General features: G+C 40.6%; 1 pseudogene; it reads left to right on the forward strand.

Moving 5' to 3' along the window:
* LOC115867787 (ras and EF-hand domain-containing protein-like) overlaps window positions 1–18,496 on the forward strand; it is a 168,876-nt pseudogene that overhangs the window by 99,977 nt on the left and 50,403 nt on the right.

Consider the following 18,496-nt stretch of genomic DNA (forward strand, 5'->3'; position numbering starts at 1 on the left):
CTGATTTTGAGCTACATGACAGTGAGAGAATGAACAGTCTCCACTTGTGAGGGGTGTGGGAAAGTATTTGCAGCAGGGGTCTCCCTTAAGGCAAGGTAGAGGGATTAAGCAAAGAAACAGATAAATTCATAGAGGATTTGGTGTATGGAGCAGTATTTCCATAGAGCTCAGTTCATGGGTTTAGATGGGGTAGGGTAGGGATGGGATGGGTCAAGGGTCCAGAAGTACCAAGCAGAAGGGGAGAGAGAATCGATGGCCAGAGATGTGTTCTTTGGATATTCCTGGTGAAAATGCAAGCTGGGCTTTCAGTTAATCCCTTTGAAAAGAGGGGGCAGTGGGCTTCTAAGACTTCTCTCAGAAGATGTTGGGCTGAGCAGCTGCAATTTCTGTAGTCACTTGGCCTTGGGTGGTGTTCTTCTAGGCTGCAACCCTGCAGCCAGGGCATTCAACGTTATAACCAAAATTCCTGGCTATGATTGGTTTCAGCTTTTATATCCTACCACCATACTTGCTTGTCATAGTTGGCTGGGTTCTATGATAATGCAGTCATACACTTCCATAATGTTTAAAGCTTTTAGAACAATTTCCAAGGTACTTTCAGTCAAGTACATGATCCCATATAATGCCATGCATTTTACTTTTATAAAAACAAAGCTTTGCTCTTATGGTTTGTTCACAATTAAGGCTGAGAAAAGAGAATTTTATTTTGGGTTTATAATTTCTGTTAGACTAATTGGTTTGTCAAGTGGAAACAAAAAACACATTGAGGGGGGTTAAGGTTTGAAAAATAAGCTTGGGGAGTGAAAGGCAAGGTGTTCCCCTTGTCAGTTTTCAGTGACTCTGAATGGGTGAAGTTGAAACTAATTTAAAGCAGGTGGGTCTTCATGCTGTTCTCTAGACTTGATGATGGCTTCCCGCCATTCTTTATTTTTTCACTTTTAACATAGTGTTCCTCAGTGCAGGAGTCTGTATTCTCTCATTTAGCTTTGTGACTCTTTGAGATTGGGTGGAAGTGGCAGATATTGTGAACAGTTAGCTGGTAGTGTGAAGCTCAGTTTTGGCCTTGGAAATAGCAAAAAGAGGTAGAAAGGGCATGAAGTGTTGAAACTTAGCGTCTTACAGATGCTCAAAGTTGAGTAAACTGCACAACAGCTCCTGAACCCCATTTTCCTCCCTGTTAACAATGAAAGTTATGATACCCATTTACCTGGAATAAAATAGACATTGAATAAATGTGAGGCTTTCATCTCTTCCTCTTAGCTGAACTGTTGTTTACACGTGGCACTCAAGTGAAGTTTGAAAGTGTAGGAAGGCTGTAAAGAGGTCTTTTGCCCAAGGCAGGCTAGCCTTGGTAGTGGGCAAGTCTTAAATAATGTGACATTTTATTTTACATGTTCTGGATATCCTGATACTAGTTTGGGCAGTTAAATGTTTTTAGAGAGCTGACATTTTATATCTTTGTAACTGTATTAAAGTATACAAAACTATATTAAAGTATACAAAATTAAATGAGGGGTTTGACAGTTGATGCTGTCTACCAAGAACCGAATCATTGGGAAATGCAGAATTGTTTAGTCAGATGAAGCAAAGAATTTTTGGGGATTTGTCATTGAGATTTTCTTTCTATGGGAAGAAAAAGGAAATAATTCTTTGTAGTTTGAATGGTCTGATACCACCAGGTATATTTGTGTAGATGCATTCTCTCTCCTTTCCTTGAGCAGACACACTGATTATCAAGTGCTCTGTCATTGCATACAGCATTTTGATTAAAGGGTCTTTTATATTGTTCATCTCCTATCTCATAGACTTACTCAGTGTTTCTTACAATCTCTTTAAGAGGTTTTACAGATATCGTGAAAAGAAGACTCTCAGAGAATTGCTTCTTTTTAAATTTCCTCTGTTGATTGTTTTATAGTTATAGAGTTATGGTTCACAGTATTTTGGTTTTTTTGATGGATTCTTATTTCTTTAAACAGGAACAATGAATTTGGAGGAAGAGTTTTCTCAAGCAAAAGGTTGGTCACTTTATGGAAACTTTATGGAAATATTTATGTAAATCTAATACCTAGAATGTGCCTGAAGAAAAATCCATTGATACCATTAAGATCAATGTATTTTCCTTTTCCTTCTGTTGATAAGTCTTACGGGAATTTTCACACCAAGATTTCTGAGTGCTGTATTTGGAGGATTCTTTCATCAACTTGGCACAGATAGAAATGTCATCTTGACCTTGTTTCTGAAGGATGTTTTAACCTCACTAATTAAGCAATCCCCATCACTATTCAGTGAAGCTCTCTTGAGAGTGAAGGGCCTTTGATAGGTAAATTCCCTAATTGGATAGGACCTCTCATCATGAAACAGTCATAATATGTTGATTATAGTTTTACCATTAGGAATTCCATTGCTTAACACAAATGGACTATAACAAGAATTTGATTAAGTCAATTTTAGCCTGGAGATATTTGGAAGCATTGAAAAAAGAACAAGTAACCTTAGTAATCCAGGAGTCTGTGGAAAGAGGATGAGCTTTTGATTCATGATAGCAAAATATTGTACAACAGAGTTTGGGTTTGAATATAATAGCAGTCCTCCAATGATTGCTAATACTTCTTTTCCCTGTCTCTTAAATTACATTAAATTTTTTTATTATGAAAATATTCATGAATACGCAAAAGAAGAACTGTATAATGAATTCCCATGTACCTCACTGAGCTTCAGTAATTACCAGTTTTTTTTTCAATCTTCTGTTATCAATCTTCTCCCTCTTTTTTGTTTGTTTGCTGGGATAATTTAAAGCAGATCACACATGTATTATTTCACCCATAAACACTTTAGTATTCACCTCTGTCGATCTATTTTTATGCTGTTAAAATAACTATAAATGCTAAAAATTACATAGTGCTTTATAGTTCCAGCCTGCCTTATTTCATTAGGTTATCACAAAAATTTGATCAGTATTATCATCACTGTCAAGGAGATTAAAAAAAACCAGAGGTTTTGAGTAGTTAAATGACATTCTCAGGGGCAGTGGGTTTCAAACCTGGGTCTCATAAATATTTCAGTCAGTCTTATACTCTTGTGCAGATGTGACCATACCAAGTAAAAGCTATCCCTTGGGTATTTGACTTCAACTGCTCTGGGCAGAGGCTCCTTCTTTTGGTCTTGTGATACCTGTGGACCAACTAAAGAGTGTGAGCATAGCCAGAGGGAAGTGGCCTTTGGAGATGTGTATTAAACATGTCTTTTTATTCTGATGTTTTGACATCTGGGGCTTTGCTGACCCTGGAGAGACTGCCTTTCCCAGGGCTCTAATTCCTAGACATAGTAAAGGACTCACTTGCAAGTGCACCTTTCATAAGCAAACCAACCAGTCCAATGCCCACGTTCCCCAACCACCTCCTTTACCTAGCTCTTACACTCCAGGCCACTATCTGCCAGTCGTAATCTCCCCCGGGCCATGTACCTGACAACTAGGGGCAGCCACTATGCCCTAGAATCCACCAAAATTATTCAATCTAGCCAATCCTAAACCTGCTTGCTCTGTCTCACCATTCCTTCCAATGAAGACCACAACAAAGGCTCTTGCCCACATTTTCCCCTCATTCCTTTGCCTCCTGACACTGGTACTTCCCCATGTGGCCCAGTGTGGTGTGGCATGCTACTTCCTCTTGGGAACTGTGAGTATAACAAACTCTCTTTTCAATGGCAGTCATCTCCTGATCTGCTGGCCTGGCCATACCTGGATAATAATAAAACCTGCACTTTAAAACAAAATGGTTAAGGCTGAGTGAAATCTCTGGGGCTTAATATCAAGGCTTGTTGCTGGAAGATCTGACAAGCTTAGTTGGAAGCAAGTGACAGTCCTGGGTCAGGTAACTGGATTGGAGATCAAACTCTAAAAGCAATAGGGGACAGGCAATGAGGTCAACAACATGTGAAAGAAATCGTAATTGAATGGCAATAGACAATCATTCAGTTATCTTGCTGGCTTCCCAAGGTGGGCTCAATTCCAGGGGGAATTATATTTTTCCTTAGGTATCAATATCATCTCAAATACATTCCCCTAGGACTATAAGAAGGCAGTGTTCCCTCACACCCTGTTGTTGATGCCTCCCCAGTATTTCTTCCCTTAGGCCACCATTTCTGCTGGTCCTGCATATCCTATCCAGTCTTGCACTGGTCTACAGTGAAGGGCTATATCTGGGGCTCTCAGTACCTGACTACCTCAAGTGTTTCCTCTTCTCTGAGACTCTAGTTTTCAAGCTAACTCTTACATTTCCAGCTCAGTTTCCATCTCAGGTAGAATTTTATTTTGTTTTATTTTTTTTGCGGTACGTGTGCCTCTCACTTTTGTGGCCTCTCCCGTTGCGGAGCACATGCTCCGGACGCGCAGGCTCAGCGGCCATGGCTCACGGGCCCAGCCGCTCCGCGTCATGTGGGATCTTCGCAGACCGGGGCACAAACCTGTGTCCCCTGCATCGGCAGGCGGACTCTCAACCACTGCGCCACCAGGGAAGCCCTCAGGTAGAATTTTAGATCAGACACCATAGACCCTTCTAAATCCAACATCCTCATTTTACATATGAGGAAACTGAGATTCAGAGAGGTAAAGGACTTGTCCTAAGAACATAGGCTGCAAAAAGGTGAAGGCCCTTTGTTACTAAGATACACATTATTTTACTATTCTGATAATTTTTGGTAAAATCTGACTTGTATTTAATATAGATCATATCTCACAATAACAAGTTCTAGTGGACGATGAGTTACTTGGCTGTAGCACAGTCAATATAATAAATATTTAAACAACTGGGAACTTATTTCCTTATGAAAACATTCTTATAATAGTTTATGTCATATTTCATTATAATACCTGCACTGTATAATATGTTAGGTTTTTTTTATACAGCAGGTTCTTATTAGTTATCTATTTTGTACATATTAGTGTATATATGTCAGTCCCAATCTCCCAATTCATCCCACCACCACCACCCCCCAATATGTTAGGTTTTGTCTTTCTTTTTTTTTTAAGATTTTTTTTTTTTTTTTTTTTTTTTTGCGGTATGCGGGCCTCTCCCTGCTGTGGCCTCTCCCGTTGCAGAGCACAGGCTCCGGACATGCAGGCTCAGCGGCCATGGCTCACGGGCCCAGCCGCTCCGCGGCATGCGGGATCCTCCTGGACCGGGGCACGAACCCGCGTCCCCTGCATCGGCAGGCGGACTCCCAACCACTGCGCCACCAGGGGAGCCCAAGATTTTTTTTTTTTGATGTGGCCCACTTTTAAGGTCCTTATTGAATTTGTTACAATATTGGTCCTATTTTATGTTTTCGTTTTTTGGCCACGAGGCATGTAGGATCTTAGCTCCCCGACCAGGGATCGAGCCTGCACCCGCTGCATTGAAAGGTGAAGCCTTCACCACTGGACCGCCAGGGAAGTCCCAGGTTTTGTCTTTCTGACTTTGGCTTACATACACACAAATATAGTCATAAACAGCCACAAACGCACAACATACACACACCCCACAGCTGAATACTCACTTTCCTATTGCCTTAAAAAAACCCAAAACTCCTTAACTCAAATTAACCTATATAGATGGATGGGGCAATAAATAGTTCATGTGTTAAAACCCTTCACAATAACTCATTCATTTTAATATGAATTGATTTTGAAATAATGTCCTAAAAGTATGCTGTCAGTGTAAAGAGGTATTTTATTATTTTGTACTGGTTCTGGGAAATATATGATTAAAGCGTCATTATTCAGTAATGAATTCACTTATCCAAGATGTAATCATGGACTCAGGGCTCATATGCCTGTGCTAACTACTAAAGTGACCTGGGTGTGATTAGGAAGATTCCTGAGGTCAGTGATTCGCAAACTAAAGGCATGAGAATCACCTGGGGGTGCTTGTTAAACCACAGATGTCTGGGCTCCACCCTCAGAGGATCTGGGGTGGGCCCCAGGTATTTGTATTTCTAACAAGTTACTGCTGGTTCAGGAACCACATTTGGAAGGATGCTGCCTTAGGTAATCATTCAACTGAAAGTCATGCAAGAAGAGGGGCTGGTGTGAGTTCCCTGATTCCTTCAGAACCAACTCTTGGACTTGCAGTCTTATACCAGGTAGACAGAGTTATTACTTACTATCTTCCCTGTGCCCTTATTGTGACCCGAAAGGAGGATGCTCCTAAAACCCATGCAAGTAGTAACTCAAGTCACATAAATATGTGTGAAAAATACACCAACAGTGCCTGCTGCTGGAACAGACACTAATACCTGCAATCCTTAATGCTTTAAAACAATCAGGTTTTTCATGTCCTGTAAGTTGAGGGTGAGGGGTGGTTCCATATTCTTGTGTACTATTAATTTGTAAGAAATGTGAAAAATTTTTTATAAATCTCCACTGCCATGGATCATGGCTGTCCTGTAATTTAGGTATGACTAGCACATACTAAGGTAGTGCTGCTTCTACTGTAAGCTACCTTTGACCATATATGCTGTTGCTGATTTTAATGTACTGATATTGTTGATCCTTATTATTTATGGATTCCATATTTAAGAACTTGCCTACTGGATGAAATTTATTTATAACCCCCAAATCAATACTCATGATGCTTTCCTGGCCATTTGTGGACATGTGCAGAGCAGGGACAAATTTAAGTAGCCCAAGGTGTATGTTCTCAGCTGAGATCCAACAGAGCGAGGCTTTGCCTTCTTGTTTCAGCTCTCATACTGTAAAGAAGTGTCCTTTTCTTGGTCCATTTAGTGCCATGTTTTTCACATTTTTTTGTGCTCTTTATTAGTGATCTTGCTGTTTAAAATGGCCCCCAAACATAGTACTGAAGTGCTGGGTAGTATTCCTGAGGGCAAGAAGGCTGTGACGTGCCTTATAGAGAAAATATGTGTCGAATTAACTTTGTTCAGGCATGAGTTATATTGCTGTTGTCCATGAGTCCAGTGTTAACGAACCAATAATATATATTAAATAAGGTGTCTTTAAACAAAAGCACACAAAAAACAAGGTTATGTTTTGATCATTTGACAAAAATGTTATGTTCAAATGCTTGCAGAAATCTAACCCTGGTACCTCCCCTAGGAGCAATGGTTAAGTATTTGCTAATCAGTGTTTGCAGCAGCTTCATATAACACAGGAGGATCAAGGGGCTTGGAATTACTGAGGATACCATGCTTAGTGACTTTTGTTCATCTGTTGATTAAATTTAACAATTCACTTCATGTTATCAGCACCATATGTTCACTTCTCATTAAACATTAAAATGCAGACTTTCCACCATGAAGTAATGCTCTGAAGTGTGCATTTTAGGAGGGAAAGAATCCCAGAGTACCTGTGTGATAGAAAGGGTTTGGACATTGGATCCTTTCTTCTACTCAAAAGAAGAAATATTTGAAACTGTTTCCCTGAGGAAACATTGCTATTTAGTTAAGGAATAGGTAATAGATCTAAAAGTCAGCCCATTAACTGGATCCTTTGCCACTTTTCTAACTGAGCTAAAATTTACAATAATTCAATAAAACTATTAAACAAATGAGAGATAATGCTAATAGTTATTATTTACTGAGCCCCTTCCATGTTCTAGGAACTGTACAAAGCACTTGTTACACACGTTATTTCATCAGCTTCCCATCTTCCCAATGCTACTTGTGAGAAGTAGCATTGTCCCCAGTTTACAGATAGAGTCATTGAGGCTCTGGAAGTTGAAAGAGAAACGATACAGGTCACAAAGCTAGTAAGCCTGGACCCAAGCTTGCTGTTTTCCCCAGACTCCATCCCCCTTGGCTTCCATCTATGTGGAAGGAGAAGGGAGTCTGACTTCTCCCTCAGATATGATTAGCCAAAAGGTGATATGACAGTGGGACAGGCTGATTTTCACAGACTGAATGTTGATTGCAATTCTGTGAATTTGGAGTGGACAGTACTTCTGGCTGAGAACAGACTGTTTTCATGCTTTTTGATACTGGTTGACTGGAAGCCAGTGAAAGGATATTCTGACATAAGCAGTTGAATTAAACATTTTATGTTCTCAATTTTCCCTTTTACCAGGTTCACCTTGGGCTCTGAAGTGTTCTTGCCTTGAACACTGCTCTGAATGAAGTACTGAGAGAAGAACAATACTTCATTTCTTCTTTTTAATCAAAATGTCATGTCCTTGAAAGGAATTCTCCTTTAAAAGTTGACAGTCCACTCTTAACTTGCTTTGGGATGTATTTAGATAGATTTGGGGAAGTCTAGCACAAACTCAAAATTCTGGAAAGAAATAAACTCTCATTCTTAGTCTCTTTTCACTCAAAACAGCAAACTCACACAGCAACAATAGCTTAATCTTACTCAATTTCTAGGCATTTACTTCTAATCCTTGAAGAGCTCCTAAATTAGCATTATGTGTGCCATGTTAGATTACTTGATATCTTAAATAAGAAGATGGATGCCATATAAGGGCAGAGCCTATTGCTTAAATTATTTGAGCCTAGTATAATAAGTGTTGTATTACGATCATATTGGAGGTTCCTTAGTTAATCTAGGCACGATATGGGATAAGCACTTCCGTGACTCTCTGATTTATATATTCAAATGGGGATTCTGTAGATTCTGTCACAAAAACAGACATGCAAGAGTACAGATTTGGAGCCCAGCCCCAAAAGGTGTTTGGGGCTCTAGGTATTGATCATGAAGCAAAACACAGTTCCTTGCATGTGGTCGGTGCTCTGTAAATTTATGTTAATGACTGGGTTGAGACCAGGCTGTGAAGGCTATACCACAGTAAATTATGTGTCAATTGAAATTTTGTGAATCAAATACCATTTTTTATTTTATTATTATTTTTTTTTGCGGTACGCGGGCCTCTCACTGTTGTGGCCTCTCCCGTTGCGGAGCACAGGCTCCGGACACGCAGGCTCAGCGGCCATGGCTCACGGGCCCAGCCGCTTAGCGGCACGCGGGATCCTACCGGACCGGGGCACGAACCTGCGTCCCCTGCATCGGCTGGCGGACACTCAACCAGTGTGCCACCAGGGAAGCCCGTAGATGTAGTTTTGATGTATTTGTGGGGAGGAAGGTGATCTCTACGTCTTACTCCTCCGCCATCCTGAAGCTATGTCTAATAGACATTTTTGGCGTTTCTGCCTATAGACTTATTTTCAAGAATTTGTTTCTTTGAAGTATAATTTGTTTATGTTGGTAGAATCATTGAGAGTGATTCTCTGGCATCAGTATTTTTGAGTCATCATGTCACAGGTGAAACTAATACATGGCCAAGGCTGTGAATCATTTTTCAGGCCAGTGGTTCTCAGATTTTTTGTGCATCAGGATCACCTGGAAGACTTGTTAGATTGGTGAGCCTGACCCCTGGAATTTCTGATTTAGTGGTTCGGGGTGAAGCCCCCCAGATTTCTAACAATTTCGCAGGTGATGCTGCTGTTGCTGCTGCTGGTCCGGGAGCCATCCTTTGAAAACTTGTGATTTAGGTTATAGAGATCCCTTGTCCTGAAGGAGGCTTTTTGACTCCTGAGATCTAGGTAAACATTTGCTTAAGGTTATCAAAATTCCATGCCCATAATTTTGACAAATTCTGGGGTGGGATTTACGTGCTCATGTTCCCTGCTGTCTTCTCTTGCCTCCTGGGCTCTTCCTCCCTTTCATGTGATCAGTGTTACCTCAGCCTCTTCTTCTAGTTCATTTGTGAGCAAAACAGACTTCAGCAGAAATGTTTCAGGTACCCTAGGAAGGGCTTATAGCACTTTCACAAGTTCTTCCACTGGCTCCCCAGCAGCCTTCTCACCTTGAGGGGTCCAGCCTCTCTCCATTTTTCTGTCGTCTCTCTTCTCTCCACTGTCTTCCTTATTCACTTTTCAGGAGGAAGAAAAATCCATCCTTGTCTATGAAAATTGGCAGAACTATTACATGTTATTCTGCAGATTCTTTTCTCTTGCAAGAGTCTATCAAGGTATTACCCCAGGGACTTCCCTGGTGGTCCAGTGGTTAAGAGTCTGCCTTCCAATGCAGGGGATGCGGGTTTGATCCCTGGTCAGGGAACTACGATCCCACATGCCACGGGGCAACTAAGTCTGTGTGCCACAACTACTGAGCTTGCGCACCTCAACTAGAGCCCGCATGCCACAAACTACGGAGCCCATGCGCCACAAACTACAGAGCCCACGGGCTCTAGAGCTTGTGCACCACAAGTAGAGAAGAGAAAACCCTCTCGCCACAACTAGAGAGAAGCCCGCACAACACAACGAAGAGCCCGCATGCCACAACTAAGACCCGATGCAGCCAAAAATGAATAAAGATAAATAATAAATAAATAAATCTTTTTTTTTTTTTTAAATAAAGGTATTATCCCAAACTAAGATGGTTCCCTTCTGGGAGTAACTCTGGTGCCAGATGTTAAGATAATGATTACTTTTACCTCATTATTATTAAATACACATCAAAATGATAACACTGTAACAATTATCTGGATTTATCTACTTTTACCATTTTTCTCAGAATCTCAGAATGAAACTCTGACATCTTTAAATCTTTGCCCCTGTCATGTTTACTTTTTTACTTTATTTTTATGGTCTGGAAATTGTATTAGGTGTGTTCATCGTGTGTGTTTCTGGAAGGTCCATTTGTAGCCTCAGCCTGGTTGGGAAGGCGGGACCAGTAGGTGAGGAGCGATAGGGTGGGGTTAGTGGATACGCAGGGCCAAGGTAAATTTGAGGGTTGAATTTTTGTAAACTTTGTAAAAAGTGCATTTCACAATCTATTCCAATAACCTTTTGTCCTCTTCCTTCTTTCCAGGGTTTGCTCATTGGCTAATTATTGTCATATTAGTTTGGAATGTGTGAAATTCAGTTTCTGCAAGAATGTCACCCTGGATGTGGTTAAAAAACTTCGTAAAAACTGTCAATGGTAAGACAATGTTGATTTTGCTCACTTGTGTCTCTTTCGGTCCCAAATGCCATTATGAAGTGAAGAGGAAACGTGATATTAGCTGTGCATTGGTTTGTGCTTTATAAATCCTTGTGGTTGTTTCCATTTTATTAACAGAGTTCTAGCAATCATTAAATATTTCTCAGAAAATAGCTTCTGGTAACTTTATTTAAGACTAAACTAAGGTGACTCATAGCAGACCACTGTGGCTTCCCCTCCCTTGGTCCTAGCTCCCACTTGCCTCCTTCCTGGGCTGCTCATGTTATATGGGGTGTGTAGGCTCGGCTGCTGCCCTGGAGGAACACAGTGGCTAGGATGGGGTTGGGCTCAGTAAATTTTGTAAACAAACAAATAAATGTACCTAGGCCCTGAATAAAAGACACACACACAAAAAAGACGAAACCAAGCTTTCATGACATCTCAAATGTACTTTGGAATTCATAGAAAAGTTCAGAAAAAATATTTGGAAAACTTAAATGAAATACCTTTCAGTTATTTTGGCCTCTGTCCTTGGAACACCATTTACGAGAATTATACAAGCTAAGGAAATAAAAAGGTTTCAGGAGTCACCAGAGTTGAAGCTACCATTTCAAGTGTTCCATATTTCAAGAATTATTTTATTAGTCCTAGTCTACTCTCTGAAATCTGAGCTCTTTGAATGAAATCTAAGAATTGTGTAATAATCTTTCATGAAATGGGGGAATCCATAGAACAAATAGGGGAATACATAGAACAAATACTTGTATATGGGGCCCTGGAACTTTTTAGGTTTCAAAACAAACAACATATTGGAATAGTCTGGAATATTGGAAATCTCTTTTGCCAATTGTAAAATCTTATAAAAATTAACTAATAATTTGTTTATTACTGGAAGACATGAATTGAGAGCTTAAAAGACAATGAAATATACATTATTTAAAAAAATCATCTCTAAAGGTATTGCATTCTCAACAAATGTGTTGGTAGGCAAGAATTCTATCTCATTGTACGGTGCAAATGTGACCTCTTACTTTTTCTTTTTATAAAGCTAACTTTTCATTTTATTCACTCATCTTCTATAACATTAAAGACTTACAAATTAAGGAATACATGTAACATTAGAAATTCTGATTCTGTATTTCTAATTACTACATTAGTAAAAGATGAGTATCTTAGTTCATTGCTAAGCTGAGGCTCTTGGGTATTGGTGAAAAGAGCCTTATTTGAATATCTCATCCTTTGAATTCTGAATTATATAATGCTTTCCAGAGGAATAGGAATGGTTTTAGAATTTTATAGATCTCTTTCTGACTGATCTTTCGTCTAATTTTGTACTTCTGGAAATAGGAGCTTTAATCTTTTTTGGTCTAAAAAAAGGGATTAATATTTTAACATCTTATATAGAATTGGGAACAACTTTCATGTCACACAGAAATGTATATTTCTCCATTATTTTGCATGAATATAAATGTATCTCTGATATAACAATGCACACACTGCATTCCCTAGAGCTAAAAGTAATTTTTGAGTATTTGAGATAAAATTCATAGGCTTCCCTAGGAAAAAATTCATTGTGGTCTTAGAACATGATCTGCCTACTGTTAGAATACAAGTTTTGGAAAAAGTTGAGTGTGTCCTGAGCAGCTCTAAAATAATTAGTAAATTGCTAACAAGGAAATATTGACATAATTATCATTCCAATATTACCGATATTAAAATGAACATAGCTTCCTAATAGCTGTTTATAATTATTTATAATTTATAAATCCTGCCTACTGTCAAAAAGGCTTTGGGACTTTTTATGGTTAAACACACACACACACACACACACACACACACACACACACACACATACAGCTGAGCAATTCACAATTATACTAAAAAAAAAATTTGATCAGAAACCAACTAGAGAAAGAGCAGAAATGGAACCAAGGTCAAACTGAGTCCCTCAGTTTAACACTAAACATAAGCTGAAATCACTGGCAGGGAAATAAGATGGGAAACATCATGAAACCTTGGTCCTTTTTGCCTTCTAAAAGGAGGCTTGGCAATTCTTCATTAAAGGGAAAATTAATACATTCTAAGCAGAATTTATCATAGGATTCTTCTAAATTGCTGAGGAACCGAAAAACTTAACAACCAGACAAAATTGCACAAGGTTCTGGTCAGTTGGTATTTTCTTATTTTAAAAAATGTTAAATAAGTTACCATTAATAAAATTTGTGCATTCTTCCTTTATCCTATCACCGTTCCCTTGTGATGACTTTAATTCTTCTCCTGTAAGTTGAATTATTATGTTTTTATTGGGTTTGAAGAATTTTTAGAGGCACCGAAGCTACCAGCTGTACCATCACTTCTGACCTGTGCAAAATAAAAGCTTATGAAAGAGTCAAAGTATTTCACAACACGTCTGCCCTTACCTGCTAATGTTTTCAGGAAAATAGCATTTCTAGCAACAAAGACTTTGAAAATATACTTAGTTAAATATGCCCAGAAATTTTCCCAATTAAAATAAGATACAAGATTTTTTGAAGTAACCTTACTTTATTCAGTATTTTGAGTCATAGATTGATCAATAATACAGACATCACTTTAAGTTCTGCCAGCTGTAGATATAAATTATTTTAAAATTTAGATGGAGATAGGTAAGCAAGAGGTAACTGCACATGAAATTTTGACATCTCATACAAAAATAATGCATTTTGCATGCCAAACATCTCTGCCCTCTCCACCCCTCTAAATAATGATAAAGTTAAAAAGTACAGAATTTTAAGTGTTTGTATTTTCTTGCTTGCTTGTAATGCATTTAAATTTTTACCTGAGATTACTATGGTACATTGCAATCTACTTTTCTTCAGTCACTCAATGTATTATGAGACAAGAATAAGTTGGATAACTCTGAAAGGAATATTTTCTCTCTTATAACTCACAAATATTTAATTGTATACACTCTGGTTTTATATGTACTACAGTGTACTACAGCAATGTCAGATGTGTTGATTTCAGCAGGACTTGTGTCAGGGCACTGCAGTGTCTTCTAGGTAGCCCATGTATTCCATAGGGCCCTTTCACAAACTGCAGACAATGCCACACCCTTAGACTTGAGTTACTGTGGAGAATATTCCATGCCAAGGAAATAGTTGTGCACTGCCTTTAGCTGTTTCTGGATGCTAAAATAGAAAATAAATGCCTCCTATTTCTTTTTTCTCCTCTCTTTCCTCTAATTTTTCAAAGTAGTAAAGATAGATTATGTAATCTTTGCCTTCCCCTGAGTATATTTCTAGGGATAGTCAAAAGCATTCCTTAGTACCTTGTGAGGTACTTTAAATACTTAAAAAGACGAAAAGCAACCCAATAGGACTCCTTTAAGAATCTTTTTATAAGCTGAAGAGTCCTTTCAAAATGTGAGTGATTCCTCAATAGAACAGACTACAAAGTCCAGAAATAAACTCAAATACGTACAGGAATTTATTATATGCTAAAGGTGGTATTTAAATCCATGGCGAAGAGATTGTGGTATAAATGGTGTTGAGACAACTAGGCAGAAATTCAGAAAAAAATAAAGTTGAATCTACAACTCACACCTGACCCAAAATAAATTCCAGATGAATCAGAGTTTTAACGTGAAAAATAAAACTGTGCAAAAGACTAAAAAAGAAAAGAAAAAAGCATTCCTGTGGCCTGAGCTGACATAGTACATGCTAAGCAATGTCCTTGTAAGCGACAGGTCATAATGAAATTGTGGAAACTTTGGTCGGAAAAGCAGGATCCAACTCTTCCCCTAAGGCTGGGAAATGGTTTGGTTAGGGAGAAGTGAAAAAAGCTAAAGGATGTTTAGTATTTACATTTTGTCATGACAATAGGGAGCTATCAAGTTAGTCATGTAATCAAGTGTGGCATATTTGGGGAACAGGAGGAGCCCTGATGGAGACTAAAGCAGAAATGTTTGTATATACAGTATAAGGTGGGACCAGATTGTAGAGGATTTTGGATGCCCAGATGAAGAGCTTACCCTTGGTTCTCTTTTTACTGGGACACCTCTAGGGATTGATGAGCTTGGGTGCAGGCTTTCTCAACCTCAGGACTACTGACATTTTTGACCAGATAATTTTTTTTGTTATGGGTGGCTGGGCCTGTGCATCATAGGATGTTTAGCAGCATCCCTGGCCTCTACCTACCAGATACTAGCATCTCCCCCCTTTCAAATTGTGACAACCAAAAATGTCTCCAGATATTGCCAAATGTCTCCTGGGGAACAAAATTACCACTGACTGAGAAACACTAAGCTCCAAAATGACAGAATAATTGGTGTTTAAGAAGGACTGTCCAGCTGTGGTTGTGTAGAACGAACAGCAGGTTGGCAGGACAGGAGCCTGAGAGAATGTGTTAGAGGCTAAGTATGGTATATTATTATAGTAAGGGCCTCCAATAAAGTACATCTCCCTGTATTCATGACCTTGTATAATCCCCTCCTCCATTGACTTAGAGCTTGGCCATGTGACTTCCTTTGATCCATGGAATAGCAACAAACATGACACAAGCTGAGGTTTGAAAAGCATTTGTGCATTGGTCCTAAACCTCTTGGAACACTGCCACCATGTGACAAAGCTGGTGTGAGCCTCCTGAAGACACATGTCCAGCTAACAGCCAGCACCAACTTCCAGACGTATGGGTGAGGCGCTCTTAAGACCACACAGCCACAGTAAAGCTACCATGACTATATGATCCCAGGCAAGCCAGCAGAAAAACCACCTACCTGAGCCCTGCCCAAGGTGATGGCAGTGAGATTATGCAAATAAAATGGCTGCTATTTTAAATCACTAGGTGTTTGTTGTGTTGTTATGATAACTGTTGTGATAAATGGAGTAGATTAAAATCAGTGGAAATCAGAAGGTGTGTACACAGACTTTTGGAATAATCCATGTTTCTTGACGACTCCTCAGTGAAGGGGCTTATTGAAAGGACAAAGCAGGTCAAAGAATATAAGAATTTAGAATTGAGTGCAAAGGTCAGTGTGAGTTAAGGAAGGAAGTTGCAAGAGCAGTCTTCAAGAAAGCATTTCTGGCAAAGCAGTTAAAAATATTAACTTATCTATTTTGAAAAATACAGATATTTATTAATTGCTAACAGAATGATAGTAATATTTCAAAGATTCAGTTTAATAAGTATATCTGAAAAGCTTTAAAGGCATTACCGAGGTAATAAGTGGCATTACCGAGGCCACTTTTTACTTTATATGGAAAAATCAGTCTTTAGAATAAACAGGAAAACACATAAACCCAAAATCAATAACAATTTTTATTGCACTAATAATAAAATTCATTCCAATGTATTAGCTATCTACTTGAGCAGAACTATATTCACTTAGCAATTAGATTGCTAAGACCAGGGCTTCTTAATAGAATGCCTCTCATAATTGACTAGTTAAATTTACAGATGGCGAATATCAGTGGCATTTACAGCTTGACGGATGCTGTGAGTGTTGACCTTATTTATTGTACTATTCAAGAAGAAATAGTTCTTCAGATGTTTAGCATTTAGCTTCCTGTTTAAGAACATCAGCGTGAAGAAATGTGTCAGTCAAATCCTCTATTTTTATGACACTGAAAACAATCAAATAAGCAATAGAGAGAATTCAGAATGAGAATAAATGGAATACAGAGTCATTACTAAAAGAAATGGAAATAAATAAAAAAGTCTAAAAAGTGGAGGGAACTGATGTGATAAAGTAAAAATAACCGAAATGTATTTTCACAAGCTATGAGAATCACCAAAGGGAGCATAAGTCATAGGACAAAGTGAGGGTCTCTTGAAAATAAGACGAGATTTTTAAAAAAAAGAATAAAAATGGATGAATTTTAAAGATCTTATACCCATTAAGCAGCCAGTATTAAAGAAACAATAATAGCACTGTTGAAATTAAGATCAAAGGGTAACATACATCTGCACATATAATTTCCATAAGATTTGTTTAAAAGCTACCTCAGTCCTTGTTTAAATATTGCTGCCTGTCAAGGATTTTGGTTATTAATTTTCTCAGGTTTTGGAGACAAGAACTGTGAAAAATTATTTGGATTTGAGGATCTGGAAGATCTATGTGATTCCTAATGTGCATTAACTAGTTGGATCTTAATGTTGGACGGACATGCATTAAAGAAAACCAGTAAAATCAGAGAATGGGGGTCTTCTGGTAAATCTTGTATATACAGAAGTTTACCAATTTTCCGGAATCAGAAAAGAATAAAATACACATAACGTTAACCAATTTGGAATCCTACCCCTACTTTCCTTTCCCCTTTCTGTCCAGTTAGCTCTCTACGCTCCTGCCAGCTCTAGACTGACCCGAGTAAACACTGTTTACGCCGAAGAGCCTACTGCTTCACTCTCAGCTCCGGCCGGACCCCCCAACTCCAACAGCCCCAAACTCAGGCTCCAGAGCTCCGCACGGGAAGCACAGCCGGGATCCCGGAGGCGTGGGAACCGGAGCTGGGCGCTCCTCCTCCCCTCCGGGAAGGCGCGTGCGGCCGCGCCGGGGTCTCAGGCGCGGGCGGGCATTTTTGCGCGGGGTCAGGGGCGCGCTGGCACCGCTCCAGGGCTGGCAGAACGCGAAGCCGCGTCGGAGCGCGCCGTCCCGACCCACCCAGGCGCCTCGCCCCGCCCGGAGGTTCCCGCCAGTGGTCAAACCAGCCCGACTTGCCGAATTTGCGGCGGCTCCCGGGGTTCAGCAGGTGGCTCCGGACTCCCCGCTGTCGCCACAGCCGGGGCGGACCGCGTGCCCAGTCGCGCCCCGGAGCCCTTTCGGTTGGCCCCACCAGGCGGGACGGAGGCGGACGGGGACCTGGAAGAGCTAGCCGGGCTGCGCTCCGTCTTCGTCGCCTGCGAACCGCTCAGGGAAGCTGGAGCGCGAGAATTTCAGCGCGCTGTGGGCGGAGCTGCGCGTGCAGCTGCGCGTGCTGCCGGCCGACGCCGAGGCCGGCTCCGGAGGCTGGAAGCCGACCGCGACTGTGCCTCACCTTCCAGGAGTTTGCGCTCGGCTTCCGCTGGGCCGGCCGCGGGGGACGGCGCCTTGGCTGGGGGCCGCGAGAACCAGACGGGGTCCGACCCCGGGGACAGCAAGGAGGACGAGGGCGACAAGGACGCGGCGGCGGCTCTGGCCGCCTCCTGGGACGCAGCGAGCTCTGGCTAGGCTTGACAGGACTTCCAGGCACGACTGTGGGACGAGGCCAAGTTCATCCCCAGGTGCGTGTGTAGTTTGGAGGGCGGGAGGTGGCGGTGGTGTTTCCTGTCCTCCCAGGGGCGCTGCCATCTCTTCCTCTTACACTGCGGAGCGTGCAGCCCTCCTAGTCTCTGAGTTCCTTTTTCTCCATTCACAGACTCGCTTTAACTTCCCCAAGCCGAGATGCCCTAGCGTTAAGGAAAGGGAATGCGTTCAGAGTCAGAGTTTGGGGAGAAAGTTTTACTTGCTCATATCTGAGCCCTGCAAAGGGCACTTTGTTAGTTATACAGGCCAAAGTGAAATCCGCAGCGTCCGGAGAATCTTCCCAGACACTGATTTAGGAGCGCTCCCACTTCTCAACGACTTGA

Source organism: Globicephala melas, chromosome 6 (assembly GCF_963455315.2).
Source record: "Globicephala melas chromosome 6, mGloMel1.2, whole genome shotgun sequence".
Classification (NCBI taxonomy): Eukaryota; Metazoa; Chordata; class Mammalia; order Artiodactyla; family Delphinidae; genus Globicephala; species Globicephala melas.